Here is a 5609-nt window from a genome sequence, read left to right as displayed (position 1 = left end):
TTTATTATATTATTATATTATTATAAATAAAAACTTACATACAGTTAATTTTCATGTGAAGTTGATATTTAAAAATAGTTAGATATTTGACAAGTTTAACTAAATATCATCTAATGATTTTCAACTATCAACTTCATATGAAGGCAACTGCAGGTGAGTCTTTATCTATTATTATATACTACAAGTATTTATTAAAAAAATAATATTAATAGATATCATATAATCATGAAAAAATAATTTCTGATTAATAATTTTTTTGTTTATCTTTTTAATATATATATTTTAATAAAATTTATAGTTAAATAAAATATAATTGATTTAAAAATGAGAGACTTTAAATTAAAATTAATTGAATATAAGTATAATAAAAAGTTACTATATGTATTATAATTTGGATACATATTACTAAGAAGTATTGTAGCTTGGTGGCATAAATGTCCTTCTTGCAACCTTGGTGTAAGGAGTTCAAACCCATTGCAACTTTGGTGGCATAAATGTCCTTCCTTGGAGAGCATGGTGGACTTGCAGAGCCATTTTGGAAAATTTTCCAAAAAACGCATGGTGGACTTGTAGAACCCAGATGCGTCGTAGCTTTGCCTTGGAAAATTTTCCAAAAAACGCATGGTGGACTTGTAGAACCCAGATGCGTCGTAGCTTTGCCTTCGGTTGGGACTGAGCGGTTCGATCTGGATCGATTTTCACCGATTTTGGCCGGTTCGTTCTAGGTTCAACCGGTTCATTCCGGTTCTCGACCTTAAACGATCCTACTCTTAGACCGAATCGATATAAGATTCGATTTTTCGGTTGAACCGGCCGATCCGGTCCAGTTCTGAAAACTATGGTTTAGATAGTACACAAATTTGCTTAAAAACTGCCCACAAGTCAAGACATGTCTCGCGTCTCTATTTTAAAGTATACAAGTTATCTTAGAATTTGTCTCGACACAGGGACAACATGAAGCTTTTGTCAAGACATGCATTTGTCCCCACCATTTTTTTATCCACCTCTGTTTTTTATGACAAGAACCAAATGCTACTTAAATATAAGTATGGTTTATAAAGGGGTTAGTAAAAGCTCTACAGTGCCTGTTAGTGTTATCCTTCTAATAAATCAAGGATAAGTGCAAAGTTTTGTATAGTATTTGGTTTGATCCTTAGCGATCAAAATAATTTTTTTATTTTATTTTGTCCCTTTTTTTAAATCAATTTCAAAAATTTGACAGTTTCATGATCCGCAAAGATGGATGAGAGAGCGAGCGCCGCCATATTTATCCAAGGCTACATTTGCTGCTTCCAAGGTTTTTGTCATTACTAACCTTTCTAGCTGATTTATTATGACTTATTTGGATGCTGAGAATGTGATCAAATTAATAACAAGAATTAGAATGCACTGTTGCTGTTAGAAACAAATTAAAGTTGGTTAAATTTCACTCATTCAACCTTTTAAATTTGAGTTGTTTGAGGCTTAGTGATTCTCAACTATTTTGAGGTGTTGTGTACCTTTGGTGAATATTATAAATCATGCAAACAAAACTTTCAACTTCAGTGTTCTGACTCCTTTTTTTACAGTTGAATGATTCAAGATGGGATTCAGATTATGAGAAACTGTGAAAGCCTCCACCAAATCATGGCTTTCTGCCCTGCACTAAGCCTACTCCTAATTATACAAGTAAGAATTCTAAATTTTTGTTGCAACTTTTCAAGTATAATTTTCTTTGGTAACTCCTTGACAAGTTGAATGTTTATCCAGCTTATCCTGAATAGCGAGGTTACAAATGGAGGTCTCAACCAAATGCATACCGGGGTCTGATTTCTATCTCGAGTTAGCTCTCGTATACAAATATTTGATATTTGATTGTATATAAAGTCTATATCCATTGTTTTGGACTAGTTTTTAAATTTTAATGTTAAAAGTTTGTTTCCTTCGCTGTAGATATGTGATATGGTCGCTGTAGCTCGCACCATAAACGCCACTCATGTAATTCCGGAACTTGACAAGAAATCATTTTGGCAGGACGATAGTTAGCTGATCAACTTCTATTATGTTTCAGTTAAAAGTTCTCTCTATTTTTTGGATTCTGTTTATAATTAGATTTTATAGTCCCTTTTTTGTTTGCAATTTTTCTGATATCTTTGATGAAGAGTGGTTCATTAATTCTTTAGCTAATGATGTAAAAATCATTAAGAAGCTACCTAAAAATCTAGTTCATGCCACCAAAATGGAATGTGTTTAGTTTAGCATTTAGAGTATTAAAATAAAGCTCGTTTAGTTTTTTTGAAAGCTTTACTTTTTCGTTAGATTTTTTTTCTCTAAATGTAAACTTTATTCTACTATTTACCTACGTTTACCGAAAGCTACCATTTCTAGTTTTTGCGTTCAACTTGTCACATTGAACTGAAATTTATTTCTATGTACCAACTGTGTTCTGTTATCTATAAGATGAATTTTGTTGTTTTTTTTATAATATTGTTTCTTCAATATTTTCTCATGCATATTATTATTTTTTATAAAATTCTTATTATTTTTTGTTTATATAAATTTTTTTACTGTTATTTTTATTTTTTTATATGAAATATTTTTTTTTACTTTAAATTATGATTCTATCAATTCTATTAGAGTATTAAAGAGTACTCAGAATACTAAAAAAATATTAAAATTTATTTAAATATCTAAAATAAAATTATAAAATAACATAAAATAATTATTTAAATTCATGTCATTTTCTATAATTTTTCATCTGAGAGTGATTTTAAATAATGTAATTCAAACAATATTTAGTTTAATATACTCAATTTTAAATAAAAATTACCAAACATAAACCACGCTAACTTATTTTTAATCAAAATTAATTTTGCAAAATCAATTTTATACAAACTTTCGTCCATTTATAAACGGTAATCCAAACACACACATGGTGATTCAATTCAAAAGCTGGTCTGGTATGGATTACTATGAAAATGAGATTGCTTTCATGTGAGATCTTTACAAAGTATGTATTGGTTTAAATCTATTGATATTTACTACTTAAAATTTATGTGAATATTTTACTTACCTTGATTCCTAATATATTGTGCAATCAACCTGTTATTGACAAATTCATTAGGTTATTCGGAACTTCCAAAACTGATTCTCGGTGGCCAAATAACAAACTACCTTCGGATATTCAGAAGCTTCGCTGCCGAACTTGTTTTGAAGCTCTTCGTTTCTCTTCTCGAATTGAACAAATGGGGAAGGTATATAAGTAGATCCTAAACTCCAGTTGACTTTTATGTTGCTCTGTCCATTTCTTTGAAATAGTTTTTCTGCTTATTTGTAGATTTTGGTGGAGAGGATGAGATCATTTGGTCCTTATATTTAGGCTATGAGAAGGACATGGTTGCATTTAGTGTTGGCTGGTTGAACATATCATTTATCTACAGCGAAGCTGAATGGTATGGATTCCTCAAAATGATTATATAACATTATATAAATCTCATGTCTTTCTATGATTCGTGATGTTTGAAGAAATTTGTAGAAAGCGCACTGCATATTGGAAGAGGAAGTACATTAATCCTATTGAAGAAAGGTCAAAAGGACTTTGCCCCTTAACTCCAAAAGAAGTTGGAATTTTTATTACTGCTCTAGGATACCCTTCAAGTACTCCAATATACATTTCTACTGGGGAAATATATGGTGGTGAGTCGCATATGACTGAACAAGGTAAAGAATTATAACACTATGTTGCTCTATGGTTGTGATATATGAAGTCTAGAGAGGTTTTACAGTTTTAATATATTTATCATCGTGGTTTTTTCAGTCGTGGAAGGTCAATTTCTCCATATAGGTAAGGTTGTGTCTTCACTAGCAGATCATATTTTGCATTTTTTCAGTTGATGTTATCGTATCTGGTTCATCCATGACAATTTCCTTCTGATTATTTATCATTGCTTTTATCAGGAAAGTTGTTGTTCGTCTCTTTGATAAACTAGTAAATGGAAAAATGACTGAGGGGATAAATGTATCAAATAAAATTATTGATCTTCACAAAAAAAAAAAGTATAAGCCATTCAAACATAGTTAAAGTAATCTTATTTATGGTTCTTTCGGTTGTTAGATAAGTTCCTCTTTATTGCGCGCCATACATTATTGTTTTATTGGATCCCGCTAGGGAGACAATGGACTATTTGTACAATGTGTGTTAGGTACCAGACAAATGACACAGCAAAATATAGAGATGAAAAATTAAAAATTTGTATAAAATATGGAAATAATTGAATAATTTTCTTTGAGAATTACAACTTCTCTCTATCACAAGGAGACTACAATAACACTCTCTCTTGACAAAAGGAGAACACACTTCTCTCTATCAAATATAGGAGAAAACTACTCAAAGAAATCTTATGTTATTCTATCTGGATGACTTGATTGAAATGAATTAAAGAAAAACTCAATTTATAGGTGAGTCTCTTCAATATGAACCATCCATCAATTAGAGGTATATAATTCTTTTCTTTTTCAACCATTAAAATCCTAAGGTTATAAACTAGGATTGTTTATTACCTTTCATTTTATTTAGTTATTATTTATTTATTTATTTATTTTCTAAAATTAGCTTTACTAATTTTCACAATCTCCCACTTAAAGCTAATTTTGATAAATTTTCAAAATTCATGTTGCTTATGTATTCCATAGGCCGTATGAGGATCTACACCATTCAAACTTTTCTGCGTTGATTGGTTTTGTCATGGCATCTGCTAGGTTGTCTTTAGTGTGAATCTTCTGCATATCAACACTTCCTTCTTCTACTACTTCCCGAACAAAGTGATATTGTACTCCAATGTGTTTTGTTCTTGAATGAAAGGCAGGATTCCTTGCAATGTGCAAGGCACTCTGACTGTCACAATACACAGAAATCTTCTGTTGTTTGTGCCCGAGTTCTTCTATCAACCTTTGGATCCAAATAGCTTCCTTGCATGCTTGTGTAGCTGCCATATATTCAGCTTCTGTAGTAGATAAAGCCACAACAGTCTGTAATTTAGATAGCCAGCTTACAGCTCCTCCTGCAAGTGTAAACACATAGCCTGTAGTAGATTTTCGTTTATCAAGATCACCTGCAAAGTCTGAATCGACATATCCATTGACAATGAATTCTGATCCTCCAAACCATAATGCAACATTCGAGGTTCCTTTGATGTATCTCAAGATCCTCTTAACAACATTCCAATGCTCTTTACCTGGATCTGCCATAAATCGACTTACTACCGCAACTGCTTGAGCAATATCTGGTCTTGTACAGATCATGGCATACATAAGGCTTCCCACCGCTGATGCATACGGTACTCGAGACATTTCCATCCTCTCTGCTTCACTACTAGGGCACATACTTGAGGATAATTTGAAATTCATAGGAAGTGGGGTTGAAATTGGCTTACATTCTTGCATATTGAAGCGTTGCAAGATCTTCTTCAAATAATTCTTTTGCGATAGCCAAATCTTCCTATCTTTTTTTGTCTCGGTGAATTTGCATCCCTAAAATCTTGTTTGCTGGTCCCAAGTCTTTCATATCAAACTCCCTAGCCAACTGTGCCTTCAATTCTTGGATTTGATCTTTGTTGGGACCTACCACCAAC

At 31.8% G+C, this 5609-nt stretch overlaps 1 long non-coding RNA gene across 1 annotated transcript; it reads left to right on the top strand.

Annotated features, from left to right (window-relative positions):
- The first annotated feature begins 1088 nt into the window (after positions 1 to 1088).
- Positions 1089 to 2099, top strand: LOC140184677 (uncharacterized). Its single transcript, XR_011881978.1, has 4 exons — positions 1089 to 1297; positions 1569 to 1668; positions 1750 to 1803; positions 1933 to 2099. It is a non-coding gene; the product is annotated as an uncharacterized lncRNA (long non-coding RNA).
- Positions 2100 to 5609: the final 3510 nt, after the last annotated feature.

This window comes from Arachis hypogaea, chromosome 5 (assembly GCF_003086295.3).
Source record: "Arachis hypogaea cultivar Tifrunner chromosome 5, arahy.Tifrunner.gnm2.J5K5, whole genome shotgun sequence".
NCBI classification, from domain to species: Eukaryota; Viridiplantae; Streptophyta; class Magnoliopsida; order Fabales; family Fabaceae; genus Arachis; species Arachis hypogaea.
This window is presented reverse-complemented; position numbering and strand designations above follow the sequence as displayed.